This window comes from Leopardus geoffroyi, chromosome C2, assembly GCF_018350155.1.
Source record: "Leopardus geoffroyi isolate Oge1 chromosome C2, O.geoffroyi_Oge1_pat1.0, whole genome shotgun sequence".
Classification (NCBI taxonomy): Eukaryota; Metazoa; Chordata; class Mammalia; order Carnivora; family Felidae; genus Leopardus; species Leopardus geoffroyi.
The window spans coordinates 40,552,591-40,569,165 of record NC_059333.1 but is presented as its reverse complement, the minus strand read 5'-3'; the positions used below and the strand labels follow the sequence as shown (position 1 = coordinate 40,569,165).

The following is a 16,575-nucleotide window of genomic DNA, read 5'->3' as shown; positions in this document are numbered from 1 at the left end:
TTAATTCACTGTAGAATTAACACATGTAAAATCAACGGCAATGTGTATTCAAGTCATTGAGGGCTTATTTGCTCTCCACTATTCCCTGTCTTATTTACTTTTGTATCTCTGATGTCTAGCACTATGCTTTGCATAGGTAAATATCAATCAATATCTGTTGCATAATAAATGAATAAATGCAATAATTCAGTTGAGGTATTTGCAAATCCTGATTAGTATGTGTACAAATAGAACAAATAATTAGAAGGAAAATCAGAATAAATTTGCACCATAAAGGCTCATATTCATTTTTTCCTTCCTTATTTAAAATTTTTTTTTTCAACGTTTATTTATTTTTGGGACAGAGAGAGACAGAGCATGAACGGGGGAGGGGCAGAGAGAGAGGGAGACACAGAATCGGAAACAGGCTCCAGGCTCTGAGCCATCAGCCCAGAGCCTGACGCGGGGCTCGAACTCACGGACCGCGAGATCGTGACCTGGCTGAAGTCGGACGCTTAACCAACTGCGCCACCCAGGCGCCCCTTTCCTTCCTTATTTAAAGAACAAATAGTTTTATAAAATGTAGTATTTGAGATTTCCAAATAGAATATACCATTTGGGGTTCTAAACTGTCTAGATTACAAAGCTTAGTGATCAGTGTTTCATCGTAAGAGGGGACATGTAAACATATGAGTGTTCTGATAGACAAAAATATGTGTGCTATAGGAGCACACAGAAAAGGCACAAAGCTGACATCGTGCTGACAAGTGGAAGACAGGAAAGAGATTGTTCCGAGAAGAGTCTTGTCTATATACATATCCTACTTTGATCTGGTTTGGGGCGCCTGGGTGGCTCAGTTGGTTAAGCGGCCGACTTCGGCTCAGGTCATGATTTCTCGGTCCGTGAGTTCGAGCCCCGCGTTGGGCTCTGTGCTGACAGCTCGGAGCCTGGAGCCTGTTTCAGATTCTGTGTCTCTCTCTCTCTGACCCTTCCCTGTTCATGCTGTGTCTCTCCCTGTCTCAAAAATAAATAAAACGTTTAAAAAAATTAAAAAAAAAATAAAGTAATCTGGTTTATCTGAAGTCCTTGTTAAACTTGAGAGTCCCCAGTGAGTGACTTGCAGAGTACCTTTTAAGGGACTCACTGGCATAAACTCCAAGGGTTAACTTCATGTCAAGAATCTATCAATATCAACTTTGTCCACTCATTAGATACTCTCATTTCAGTAATGCCAAAGAAATGTGAATATGTGAATATGATTATATTGCTGTGAAATGGACTTATATAAGCTCATGCCTTAAAATGTGAAATGAATGTATCTGCTTTTTCAAAAAGCAAAGAGTAAATATTTCTTAAGTTAAAATGTTCATGACCTTGTGGAATTTGTGTTGCACATAAATTAAACAAATACTACTTAATATATTGCTTTGAGGCAAATTCCAACAAAAACATAATTCTTAAGATAAATGATAATCTCCGCACATGAAAGAGTATAAGTTAAATCCAATCAATATACTTAAACAGTAGGTGCTCTGTCATTTTCTATTTTGTTATATAGGCTGTTATTACAACAAACAGAATTATGTTCTGATATGCCATATTGTTTTTTTCTTAATTTTAATGATTGAACACTCAGCAGTAAATGTCTTCTGTTGGTGAGTCTTCAAACATGACAGATAAGCTTACCTTGTCAGTGATAAGGAAAAGATCAGTTGTTTATACATGTAGAATTATATCAAAGATCAAGTATTGAGCTATGGAGCATACCATGTGAGATAGCAAACTAAAACACAAGGAAAAGAATAATCAAAAAGGGAAGAGGAGAAGCAGGAGAGAGTAGTGTCATTTCAATTTGTAAGAGTTTCAAGTTGTAATAGGTGATTTGGAATCAAAAAGGATCATTTAATTTGTCAAGAATAGAGGAAAAGGCATAATACTTAAGAGAGTGATGTCATTATGTATATGCAGGAGGAGTAGGGATAGTAGTTAGATTTTAAGGAGTTAAAAGAAAATTTATATAGAAAGTTATTGTAGCCCACATAGGATAGATTCCTTGGCAAGGAGCGTGGTCCAGATTATAGTTGCGGTTTAATATCCACCCCCCTTTTAATTCTGGCTAAATGACTATATTTCCAAGCCACATTTGCAGGGCAGTGAGTTTATGTGACCCAGTTCTGGCCAATGAGATGTAAAAGGAAGGGTTACAAAGAATTTTCAGGAAGAATCACGAAGGCTGCTTAAAGAAAGTTGGATAGGGCACTCTTCTGTCATTTTCCTCTTTCTCCTACAGCAGGCCTGGACGTCAGTGCAATAGTTGGAGTTGTGGTAGCTATCTTTGAGGGGTAACCTTGAAGATAAAACCATGAACTGAGGAAGGTGGAACAGAAAAATAGGAACTTGGATTTATGGAGACACTGTGGATCTACCATATGAGCCCTAGATTTCGATCCTGGCTTCTTTTACATAAAAGACAAATAAACTATTATGTTTAAGAAAATATTTTTTTTAAATTTTTGTTTTATACCTTAACTTAATCTTTCTCACAGAGACTGATGCTGTACCTTCGGGGCTCTTGAGTTTCTATGAAGTATTTACCGGTCGCGGGCTTCTAAAGTGAAAGAGAAAGGGAAACTATACTTTGATGATTTGAATCTTTTAAACACATAGCACTGACTTGTTCTACTTTTAAATCAAGGAGATAAGGCATATTGCGAACACTAATCTATGTTTATTTCACTGTTAATGAATGCATGTGTGGTCTTGAAGAAAGACCGTATATGGAGACAGACAGACAAGTGATACTCTGAAGCATATGAGCTAGGTTATACTGTGGCAACGAACACAACGAACACTGTGGCAACATTTCAGTGACTTAAAATTTCTTGCTGGCTGTACATGTTCAACATGGGTTGGTTCAGGGCTCTTTTCCATGTGGTCACACCACATCATATGATATCTGCTTCGCACAGAAGGGGAAGAATGCGCTAGATAGTTGAGCACCAGTATTTACTGCTGGTGACACATACCTTGCCTCACATTTCATTTGTCAGAACTGCTTACAAGACAATGACTGACTTTAACAGGTAGGAAAATGTAGTCTCCCTCATACCCAGAATCAGAAGAAAAGAGGCTATTGGGAAACATTAGCAATATCTACTACCCTACTAAAATGCGAGAGTCTATGTGGAAACATTTAATGCACAATGATGATGTTTTTATCTTTTGGTTACAACATTTCACTATTATTACAGCAGTGCCTCCTTATCTCCAGTTTTGTTTTTCACAGTTTTGGTTACCCATGACTGACTACAGTCCTGAAGCAGATGATCCTCCTTCTGATGTATCACCAGAAGATCAATAGTGGTCTAACACTTAACCTCACAATGCCTTTGTCATTCACCTCACTTCACCTCACCATGTAGGCATTTTATCATCTTGCATCAGCATAGGAAGAAGGGTGAGTACAGTACAATAAGATATTTTGAGAGAGAGAAACCACATTCATATAACTTTTATTACAGTATATTGTTATAATTTTTCTATTTTATTATTAGTTATTGCTGTTAACTTCTTACTGTGCCTAATTTACAAGTTAAACTTTATCATAGGTGTGTATGCATAGGAAAAAGATTGCATATTTGATATGATTCATGTTTTCTGGCATCTACTGTGGTTCTTGAAATGTATCCCACACAGATATGAGGGATTGCTGTAAATTAATTTTTTTTAAGAAAGGTTTTCCTCCAGAAAGAAAAAGATAAAAGATTTCCAAATAAGGATGCCTACAAAGTTAATCTCTCTTTAGCAGGCGTGAGGGAATTTGAGAAATAACAATTCTCTTTGCTTGAGAAGATGAGCATTAAATCCTAAAGATTCACAAGCACCTACATGTTTTGTTTTTCCATTCGTTTAGCAGATAGAGATTGGTCATCTCTTAAGTACAGTTTAGATAAGACCTACTGAAACCAGAGCTTAGGGGAAAGGATATGAGAAGGGAAATGGACATAACTCTAAATATTTCTAGAATTCTCCACCAAAACATAATTTTATTCAGAAAACAACAACTACATTATAGCCTCCAAATGCATTTAAGTTATCAGATAGTTCTTGGAAACTAATTACATTATGATTAGAATACTGCAGTGACATATATCCCAGATGGGGGATTTTTAAAATAATATCTAAGTAAACAAATAAGATTTCTTTTTGGATAAGATTTTGAGAAGACTTTCCTTACCAGCTGATGCTAGCTAGCTACATAAACATTTCAAAAATTTCCTAGCAATGACATAACAATGTGGCTATTTTTCACAAAATACAAGATTCACTGGCATTTTATTTATTTTATTTAAGTTTATTTATTTATTTTGAGAAAGAGAGAGAAAGAATGGGAGCAGAGGAGGGGCAGAGAGAGAGGGGGAGAGAGAGAGAATCCCAAGCAGGCTCTGCACTGTCAGCACGCCCAACACAGGGCTTGAAATGGGGTTCCATCAGGGTTCCACATGGGGCTAGAACTTACGAACCAGGAGACCATGACCTGAGCTGAAATCAAGAGCAGGATGCTGAACTGACTGAGCTCCCCGATGCCCCCAAGATCCACTGAGTTTTAATTCAAGAATCATCAATCTCATTTTGTTTCCTTAAAATGGTATTTACTGAGCTGCTCTAAAGTATCATTGTACCAGAATCTCTTATGACAGACTCATTGCAATATAAGGCAACTTTTTAAATAATAAATTGGGAAAAACCTATCATGGGAAATATATTATTAAAGAAATTGCCAGTTATGCTCTAAATGTTTTACAAATATTTGAAAAAGTATTTTTCCCAGTTCTTTTTATTTCTTTAGGATAGATGACTTGAAATAGAAATATTAATTCAAAGTGTACAAGCACAAATTTAAAAGAACAAATTCAATATATGAAATTGCTTTCAGAAACTTATACTAATTTATACTCCAACATATAGTCAGTCTATTGATACCTCTTTATTTTGGTTTAAAAATCATACCAAAAGTTATTCTATTTCTTTGCTATTTCTTCTACCAATTTTAGGCTAAAACACCCCTTCCTATTGAGAAACCACATTATTATGTACCTATATTTAATGCTAGTATAATGGTTTGTTTTATTCTCTTGCTTCCAATCTAGTTATTTAATATTTACTTTACTTATTCCTTCTTTCCTGCATACACTTTAACCCAGAATAGTGTCTTCTCATGGTGGATGTGAAATAAATGTTTGTAGAATAAATAATCACTATGGTTATTTTTACCTTTAAAGCATCTGCTGAATTTTCTGTGGCTTAACAAGATCTTGCAAATCAATTTTGTTTTTGACAACTCATTATTTTTTTATTATGAAAACATAGCTACTTAAATTTCATGTTCAAATCATTTGATTAAAAACGTCATTAACTCTTCATTCCTACTAATTAAAACTATAACAGTTCAGTTCAGCAAACAACATTATCAGTAGGCTGTCAACAGAAAAGTTTTGAAAAAAAACTTAATGCGAGAAAACAATTTTGGCAAAGCAGTCCTGTTCAATTGCTATTATTTCTAGTTACCTATGTGATTGCTTTTTTACAAAATGTATACTTTGATATCAATACAGCTAGAGAAGGATAGGTAAGCTTCACGAGACCCTATAAGTAAATTTTTATAGCACTTATTTCTTTGTGACAGCTACACAAAATTTTTGCCACAACCAATGATCTCAACCTATATACCCGTAAGAGAAAAGAAAATAGGCATCTTTTAAAAATCAAGAGACAGTGCAGAAAAAAAGAGAGAAAAGTCAGGTTTTGAGTAGGGAATACTAGATAAGTCTAGGCCAGCAACTAATTTAAGTGGCACCAATTTCTTTTTCTTTGTGTTTTGGACAAATATTTTTATTAAAGAATAAAACAATATGGAAAAGTGAACAGATCATCAGCTTTATGAGTTTTACAAAGTGAAAATATCAAAAACCACCTCTCAGATCAGGCTGTAGAAGAACCCTATAAGAACCTAAGAAGGTTCTTAGGTGTCTCCTCCCAGACATTATTGTTCCCACCTTTATAAAATGTAACCACTATTCTCAATTCCATCACCATAATAGTTTGTTGGTATTTGCATTTTATATAAATGGAAACATGTGATATGTATGTACTCTATTGTGCTTGGTTTTTTTTGCTCAGTATTGTAATTGTGATATTCATATGGTTGCATGCAATGGTTGTTAATTTTTTTTTTACTGCTATTTATTATTTTATTGTATGACTACACCACGATTTATCCATTCTACTGTTGATGGACATTTGGTTGTTTTCAGTTTTTGATCTATTACAAATAAAGGTGTTGGGACCCTCTTCTATTTGTCCTTTGGAGAATATATAGATGTATATATTGGATACACCTGTTGAGGAAATAGCTAGGAATGAAATTTGCTTAGTAAAAAAGTATGGTATAAGTTGTATGAGCTTTAATTTTCATTAACATCAAACTAGGTCCTTTGTAAATTAACAGGTATCCATTTTATTAAAAATAAAACAAAAACTAATGAACTGGCTACCAAGAATATATAAATGTGAAACATTTTAAAAAGCTGTATTAATGAAAGAATTCTGCTTGTATTTATTGTGGTCAAAGGTAAGTGCACCTAAAATATATCATGGTATATTAACAATGCTGATGACATAAAAATACTTAGGGCATTTTCTCCTTTGTGTCTGAGACTGAGAAAATAAGCTGATTTGGTTTTCTTAATATATTATTTGGCTTGGCTTGCATTGTCAAAAGGCAATGCTTACTTGTGTTATTTATATTAATTTTGATAAATGAAAAATTCATAAGGCTAAAAGTGGACCATAGAAGATAAAAATTAGCTCTGTCACAGAAAATTTAATGCCAGTGTTTACTTCCTGAAGATATTAAGTATATTTCATGTTTTGTTTCTCACAGAAAAATCTGGTTACAATTTCAGAACAAAAAGGGAAATAGTTCCTTTGTAAAGAGACTGATATTTCTTGGGGAGAGAAAACACACATAGTAAACCAATATTTTGCCTCAGAAATACCTGCTAAATCAGTCCTTCAAATATCCATACATCTATTTTTAAAGTATAATTTGAATTTCTCTGTGTTATTAATGAACAACATGTTTATAAGAAGAATTTCAGCAGGCAAATAATTATAATTCAGAGGAATGAACAAAAATATAATATGTATGCAAATTAAAAAGTATTAAAAATAGGTAAAATAAAATACAGTGTCCCCAAGAAAAAAAGAAGGTGGTCAACTACCATATCTCAGTGGTTATGTCAGCCAGCCTAGCACATGGTAGGTACCCAAATTTTTAAAAACTAGAATGTTAGAGAACTGAATCATATTGCAATAAGATATTACCTTAATCTTACTAGTAGTTAACCTCCTGAGACCTGCATTATGATTTAGCTTTATGACATATGCCAGTTTATTCTTACCTATTCTCTCTGGGCCTATAGGAAAAACATCAGCATGAGACGAAACGTATAAAGGCTAAGGGACCTACCCAAGGCCTGAAGTGATTTAATATTTCTGGGCCTCATTTCTAGATCTTAAAATGAAAGAAAGGCTAGGACCAGAAAACTGAACATTATTCCTGGGCTGTACTATTCCACAATCTAACCACACAATTAACCTACCTGATAGAGATTTGTATTGATCTCTTTTTAAGAAGTCTTATTACACTGGATTGTAATTCAGGCTTTTCACTCATTATTTCATTTTTAGCCCATCTTGTTTCCTGCCAAGAATTTAAAACAGCCATTTTGTCTAAATTCTCCTTGAAACTGAGCATGTGGTAGGTAAGAACCACGTCTGACACATTTGGGTTTCCAGTGCTCGACGCCCTACCTGTTACATAGGAGGTATTAGTCAATATCCCACAGTAGTATCAGTGTTGGTTACTCTCCTAAATTTTTATGTTTTTTTGTTTGTTTGTCTTTTACCTAAAGCATACGAAGCACCATTACAAAATCCTATTTTACCAGATATTTTAGGGAAGATTTCAATACTGCCAGGTGCAGGGTAACAATGAGAGTATGATAAATGCAGTCTTCTGGTATGTTGAAGTCTTTGGATTAGGTATAGTTACTAATTCTAGAAATTCAAGTACCCCATTTAGGATATGAGGCATGGGTCATATTAATAGATAATATAATAATAATAATAATAATAATAATAATAATAATAATGTGTGATATAAAATATACATAATGGAAATTATAAGTGGTTGGACACACAAGCATATTGTTTTTAATTCTAGCAAAATGTTCATCTAACACATATTTAATGATATATATAATCATTTATTCTCAAATGATAATTAGATACAAGTGTAAGCAATTCATATAAAGTACTATAATTAGAACATTTTTTTTTCTTCTTTAAAAAAGTTTTTTTCCGGGGCATAAAATTAGTATCAGTGTTGACTATTTATTTATTTATTTATTTATTTATTTATTTATTTATTTGAAGTGCAGTTGACATACAATATCATATTAATTTCACGTGTACAACATAGCACACCTTCCATATTTATACATTACAAAGTAATCATGATAAATCTAGCTACCACCTGTCACCATACAAAGTTGTTACATATTATTAACTATATTCCTTATGTGGTACATTTAATCCCTGTGTCTTATTTATTTTATAACTGGAAGTTTGTACCCTTGAATACTCTTCCCCTATTTCTTCTCCACCCATAACCTGCCCCTCTGGCAACCATCAGATTGTTCTCTGTGTCTATGAGTCTGTTTCTGTTTTGTTTGTTCTTTTTTTTTTTTTTTTTTTAGATTCCACGTATAAGTGAACTAGTATGCTATTTGTTATTTCTCTGACCTATTCCACTTAGCATAATACCCTCTAAGTCCATCAATGTTGTTGCAAATGGCAAGATTTCATTCTTTTTATGGCTGAGTAATATTCCCCCATATAAATATATATCACATATTCTTTATCTATTCACCTATTAATGGACAGTTAGGTTTTTTTTTTTTTCATACATTGGCTATTGTAAATAATGCTACAGTGAACATAGGAGTGCCTCTATCTTTTTGAATTAGTGTTTACATTTTTTTTTCAGATAAATATCCAGAAGTGGAATTACTGGATTGCATGGTAGTTCTCTTTTTAATTTTTTGAGGAATCTCCATACTGTTTCCCATCTTTTCTCTACCATTGTTAATTTCTACCAACAGCACATGAGGGTTCCCTTTTCTCTACATACTTGCCAACACTTGTTATTTCTTACTTTTTTGATAATAGCCATATTGACAGGTGTGAGGTGGTATTTCACTATACTTTTTCATTTCTCTGGTGATTAGCGATTTGAACACTTTTCATTGTCTGTTGGCCATCTGTGTATCTTTTTTGGAGAAATGTCTATTCAGATCCTCTGCCCAATTTATTTGGATTGCTTCTTTTTTGTAAATTTTGAATTTCTGGATTCTTTATATATCTTAGATATTAGTCTCTTATCAGTTACAGCATTCACAAATATCTTTTCCCATTCAGTAGATCACCTTTTTGTCTTATTGATGGTTTCCCTCACTGTGCAAAAGTTTTTTAGTTTAATGCAGTTCCATTTGTTTATTTTTATTTTTGTTGCCCTTGCTTGAGGAGACAGATCCAAAAAATGTTACTTAGACCAATGTTTAAGAGTTTACTGCCTGTTTTCTTTTAGTAGTTTTATGCTTCTGGTCTTCCATTTAAGTCTTTAACCTATTTTGAATGTATTTTTGTATATGGTGTAAGAAAGTGGTCCAGTTTCATTCCTTTGCATCTAGTTGTCCAGCTTTTCCAACGTTATTTATTTATTTATTTATTTATTTATTTATTTATTTATTTATTTAAAAGAGATTGTCTTGAGGCCCCTTGGTGGCTCAGTCAGTTAAGTGTCTGATTGGGCTCAGGTCATGATCTTGCGGTTCGTGAATTTGAGCCCCATGTTGGGCTCTGTGCTGACAGCTTGGAGCCTGGAGACTGCTTTGGATTCCTTGTCTTCTCTCTCTCTACCCCTTCCCTGCTCACACTCTGTCTCCCTCTCTCTCAAAAATAAGTAAACATTAAAAAAGAAATTTAAAAGTGATTGTCTTTTTGCCATTGTATGTCCTTGCCCCTTTTGTTGTAGATTAATTGACCGTATAAGTGTGGGTTTATTTCTGAGCTCTCTATTCTGTTTTATTGATCTATATGCCTGTTTTTGTGTCAGCACCACATTATTTTAATAACTATAACTTGGTAATACAGTTTGAAATTAGGGAGCATGATATCTCTTTATCTGATATTATTAAATGTTTGGTCATCATGGAAACTTCTATATGCTGCCTCTTGTTCAGAGAAAACCTTGGGTCTTACTTCAGAATACATGGGGTTTCTTTGTCTCAGGAAATTCCATTCTGTCTTACTTATACTAATTAAAATAGACATCTCATCATACATTCATCCATTTTTAATCCATCTATGAATTCATCCAACCATGTACCCACCATCCATCCATTGATCAATCTATGCACTCACTCAATTTATCAACTCATTATTGAGAACATAATTTAATCCAGGCTTACAATGTTGGAGAGACATACATTTAACCCGATTATAATATACTGAAGTAAGTATAATAAACAAGTTGCATAAATATGCATCACAAAGTTGGTTGAGAATAGCAAAAATTACCGGCAAGAGGTACCTAAGAATTTCAGGATGATGTGAGAAGACAGAATGGAAGAAATGACTTGTGTAGAGGTATGAAAGAATGTGAAGAATGGATAAAGCAAATTTGCTGCTTCTATGAGAGTATGCATGTGTGTGTTCAGGGAGGCAGGAAAAAGGGGGTAATAAGAAATGAGGCTGGAAAATTGATGCCATCAGATTTCAAAGGGTTCTATATGCTGTATTGGGTATTACTGAGTTAAGATAAAGTCTTTATAGGACAGATGTGAATTCATAAGCTCAAAAAGCGAATATTATCATGGGATCGTGATATCCATTAAGAAATTTAAAATGGCTTTTATTTTTTACTGTCAAATTAAACTGAATAAGCTTTCCTGTCTGACAAGTTTGAATTGATATGTGATCTGTAAATTGAAGAAGTTATTTAAAGTGAGAGAATTACAAAAAGTGATCCACACATAGTTTACATGCTAAATTGAGGGATTAAATTAATAAAAATAAATAACTTGGGGAGCCTGAGTGGCTCAGTGGGTTGAGCATCTGATTTCGGCTCAGGTCATGACCTCACGGTTTGTGGGTTTGAGCTCCATGTTGGGCTCTGTGCCGACAGCTTAGAGCCTGGAGCTTGCTTTGGATTCTGTGTCTCCCTCTCTCTGCCCCTCCCCTACTCACGCTCTGTTTCTCTCTCTCTCAAAAATAAATAAAAACAATTTAAAAAAAATAACCTCAATATTGGGCCAATAAGATTGATTAACAATGGCTACTTCTTTAGGGGTGGATTATAGGAAACTTTTGCATTTTATTTGTACATCCTTATAGTATTTGTAATTTTATATCAACAATATTATATTGATTTAATAAACATAAAAAAGTGAAATAATTTCCTATTTAAGAAAAGTTTGAAGAAAACTATTACTATAATGGGATATTCTAAAAGCTGAAAGTTCAGCTTAATTAAATTTCAGAGAATTTGTTAAATTTTCCTTATTTGATAAATGCTTTGTAGGCTTCACCAATTTTAGCAGCATTGTAATCTTAGTAAGGAGCCCTCTAACAGAGCTATGCACCTAGCAATTCTGATTAAATTTCACCTTAGAGAGTATTCAATATTATTCGTTACAGAAATAAGAACTCAGAAAAATCTAAAGGCATGACGCAAGTCCTTTGCTTAATTGAAATAATGACAGCAAACATCCACCAATATTATGAACGAGTGCAGACAAACTATTATGAACGAGTTTAGACAAAACTCTTGTTAATTTCATGAACAAAATCAAAACCACTTTGAAGATCTCTTTTAGATGAACAAACCGTTTCTATGACAGGATATTCTAAAATAAATGTGTAACGGATATATAGTGGAGAACAGATAAAATTTTAAATGATTAAATTTTGATGCCAAGATCATTTACATAGTCCAAAAATTTAAGGTAGGTAGATCTACTTTTAAATTTAAATGATTTAGAGTTCTTTCAGATAATTAATTTGAATAAAGATACAAAGAATGTTCTATCCTGGGCGACATGATATAATAATGTCTAGCACTGTGGCTGGAACACATTAGGCAATCAGACAAAAGGGTAGATGGACTGTAAATACCTTCCCTGAAGCTCGGTTAGGTTCCAGGTCCCTCTGCATTCTTTAGGAGGATGTCCAGGCTGCAGCTGTGACCATTAATTAGCATACGTATTGAACAGGTAAGGCCCCTTTTTGTTAATGGCTCTGGGATGAAAGAGAATGACAGGTAAACAGTCAGAGGTCTTAGATGAAGCAGCACTGGGAGAAAGCAGCATTCAGAGGCCAGTAGGCCATCTGTCATTCCCTAGCAATGTCATTGTCCCAAAGTGGATGAAATCAATGATTCACAACAGTTTCTCTTTCCCATTTTATTTTAAAAGTATTTATAATTTAGCAATATAGGTGACATTTTAAAGCACTCTTCTGGTAAATACTTCTTTTGGAAGGGTTTCAATTCATTACTACTATAAATCACTTTCTCATCACACTGGCTAGTGTTTCTTTCCCCCCATCTCTCCTTTTGGTACAATGTTATTAACCCATATCTTACTTCTACTGCATTTCCCTGAACTGTTAGAAAAATGCATGAAAAACTTCATCAAAGTGTTAACTTCATTTTAAGGAACTTTTAAAAATGATGAATGCTCACTACATAAAAGGCTTTTGATCTACAACACTTTTACCTACTTAATCTGGAAAATAACAGGAAATGTAAAGATGATAGTTGAAAACTATGAGAACACAGGAACCACTTAGTTGAACTTAGTACCTTTTTTCCTATAAACTGAACTTGCTATAAATTTGCTAAAGTCCAAAGATATGTTTTGTATTGTGGGGAAATTAGTCCCAACAATCAAACCAATGTTTTTGAAGGAAAAGAGTAGGATACAACATCGGTGGAGTATATATTTCATATATATGTTTCATATATATTATCTCATTACAATTTCACAAGAATCTCTTTGGATTAATATTTTTAACTTCAAGCTATCAACAGAGAAGTTAAATAGCTTGGTCAGAGTTACCCAATTACTAAAAGGCAAGCTCACATCTGTTTGTGCCCACTCTATGTTTGTGCATAATATGTGCTTGTGCCTTTTCACTACAGCTGCCTCTGAGTAGATAATATTTACAATAATTTTTGAGTTTTACAAACTACTTAAATCCCTTTAATCCTTTATGGCTAATATCTAATTCAATATTTTATTTATTTATTTTTAATATTAGTATTTTTTTTTTGAGAGAGAGGGAAAGCACACATGTGTGTGAGAAAGTTGGGGAGGGGCTGAAGGAGGGAGAGAAAGAGAGAGAGAGAGAGAGAGAGAGAGAGAGAGAGAGAGAGAGAGAGAGAGAATCTTAAGCGTGCTGAGCATGGAGCCCAATGAGAGGCTCAAACATGACCATGAGATCATGACCTGAGCCGAAATCAAGAGTTGGATGCTCAACGGATTGAGCCACCCAGGTGCCTCTCTAATTCAATATTTTGGGTCATCAGCAGAAATAGTACTTACTATTCATACTAGTCACTGGGCCTTAATCATAAGCCGGGCCCCATGCTACTGGTATTATACACACTATCCTATTCTCTCAAGAATTCTTAGAGGTGGTTAATAACAACCAACATTTGTATAGCCCTTCTAATGTGGTTGTGATTTTTCTCAGCACCTTACACATGTTAACTCACTTACACATGTTAACTCACTTAATTTCACATGGTGGTTCTTATTTTTTCCCCATTTTGCAATTGAGAAACATGAGGCAAAAGGAAATTGGTATCTTGGTCAAGGTAACCCAGCTGGTAGGAGCAGAGATGAGATTCACATCCAGATTATCTGGCTCCAGAGTCTTTGTTCTTTACTTTGTTGTTGTTGTTGTTGTTTTAAAGAGTAAACAATTTAGGAAAGTTAAGTCACTTGAGGAAGATGATTTAGGGATAAATGATCAAGTAAAGCCTGTGAAATAATGTGTACACACAAGTGACTGATTTCAAGGAACTATATGCATCTTGCTTATGCAATATCATAATAAAATTAATGACACAACTTATATTCGTTGATGACTATATTTCGTCTTCTTAGAGGAAGAGTGCAAAGCATAACTCTCTGAGATCAGTCAGGATGAGTCTTATGAAAAAATCATGGATTGCTGTCATGTATTGCAAAGCAGTGTTGTTCTAAAGGACAATTAGCATAGGTCTGGTTTTTATACAAACATACAAATTTGTACTAACAAGCTAAATATTCCCAGGCCATGCTTAAAAACTTCTTTGTGTGGTCAGGTGTTTTAGCAGTTACTTGCTGCTGTTGACATGGTGTTTAAACCTAGCAGTCCTTAATTTGGTATGTTAGAGTCAAGTGTCAAAAAGATGAGACAATTGGTAGTGTTTCTCAAACGAGAATCTGCAAAACTCTGGAGTCTAAAAATGTCTATGATGGCTTGTTTTTCTTTAAAAAGAGTTAATAATTGCTTAAATTTATGCATTGTGAATTGAAAACATTATGGTATCTGGAATCCTTTTTGGAGAATGATGCAGAATGTGAACAGACATGCATGTACTGATTTATGCGGTTATTGTAATGGCAGAACTGGTGCTAGAATATTCAGACCAAATGATGCTGAAATACCATTCACTGCTCATAGCTAAAGAATGACTCCTGAGACATTAAAAAAAATAAAAGTGAGAAAATAAGATGGCTTTTTCAACTCATTTAGCATTTTGCATTTGTGTCTTTGTTTCATAATCTTTTCAAATAAGTCAGAGTTTAATGTTTTCACTACCACATCAGATAAGGATAAATCTGAAATTATATTTGAGGCTAGAGCCACCTACTTAAGTAATGGACACCAGAAAGATAAAATTTGGTTTTAATAAGAACTGGAGTTATAAAGACGGCTAGTTAATCATTGCTCAGAAGAATTTTGGTTGAGGAAATTATGTATGAAGTAAGCAGTTTATCTAGGCTGCATGGCATAATGGATATACAGTCAGATTGGATTCAGGAGAGTTGGGTTCACTGGCTGACTTGCCATATAAACCGAGAGTTGTACCCTGATTTCCAATTTTCTCTTTAGTGAAATATGTTAAGTTGAAAAGGTTTTTTCAGATGTCAAATACCTGTAATTTAATAACCTACAGTTCCATAATAAAGGCAATGGTCTTTCTCTCTCTCTTTCTCTCTCTTTTAGTATGTTAGTGACCCTCTTCTATTTGGAGAGTTAATCAATTTCTCATAAAAAAACTGACAAATATGGCAAGTGATGGTAGCATACCATTCTTTATTTTTTAGTTTATTATTAAGTAATTAATTTATTTAACAATTGTTTATTTATTTTGAGAGAGACAGAGACACTATGAGTGGGCAGTGAAAGAGGGAGAATCTGAAGCAGGCTTCATGCTGTCAGTGCAGAGCCATGCTGGGCACCAACTCATGAAACCGTGGGATCATGACCTGAGCTGAAATCAAGAGTTGGATGCTTAACCGACTGAGCCACCCAGGCACCCCAGCATACCATTCTTTATTAAACAATTGTAATATTAGCTACATCACAAAAATATTTACCACTCTGCCTGAGAGATCTAGATGCAAAATAACTGCTTTCATTGCAGGATAGATGAAAACAAAACAAACCTCCTCAAAAAAGGTGCACAACATTATTTTTCTTTGTTTAAAAAGGTTGAATTGGGGAGCACCTGGGTGGCTCAGTTGTTGAGTGACCGACTCTTGATTCCAGTTCAGGTCATGATCTCATAGTTGTGAGATTGAGCCCCGCATTAGGCTCTGCACTGAGCATGGAGCCTTGCTTAGGATTCTCTCCTTCCCTATCCCTCTGTCCTGCCCCAACTTGCACGCATGAGTGTGTGTGCTTTTTCTCCCTAAAAGAAAGAAAAAAGAAAAAAGAAAAAAAGAAAAAGAAAATAATAAAGTGTTTAAAAACCAAATAAATAAAAAGGTTGCATTGGGATATGCAAGATTTTCTATATAATTAACACCACAGGTGAATCTAAGCTGAAAAACAATGGCTTGAAAAAATGTACAACCATTTTTGGAACACCTACTATGTACCAGCAACTGTACTGGGTAGCTTTGCAAATATTAACTCATTTCAAGCCAGTTTTTATCCCCTTGTTTAGGATGAGAAAACTAACAGAAAAGTGAAGTAAAGAAAAAAAGCCAAAATTTAATCCCACGTCTCTACCTTTGTGGAAATCATAAAGCAAGCAAACATAGTGAATCTGGATATTAAAATGGAAAATTCTAGTGACATTGGAAATAGAAATGTTAACTAAAAGAGCTCTAGGTATTTGAAACTTTTAGGGAAAGTGCTAATAACAGAATTAAACTAACTTTGACTCTTTTGCAGTATATTCCCTTTTAT

At 34.2% G+C, this 16,575-nt stretch overlaps 1 long non-coding RNA gene across 2 annotated transcripts in view; it reads right to left on the bottom strand.

The window, feature by feature from the left end:
- Positions 1 to 12,203: 12,203 nt before the first annotated feature.
- Positions 12,204 to 16,575, bottom strand: part of LOC123610742 — a 98,782-nt gene continuing 94,410 nt past the window's right edge. For both annotated transcript variants that reach the window (XR_006718274.1, XR_006718275.1), the window contains exon 4: positions 12,204 to 12,402. This is a non-coding gene — a long non-coding RNA (uncharacterized LOC123610742). The remainder of the gene's footprint in view (positions 12,403 to 16,575) is intronic.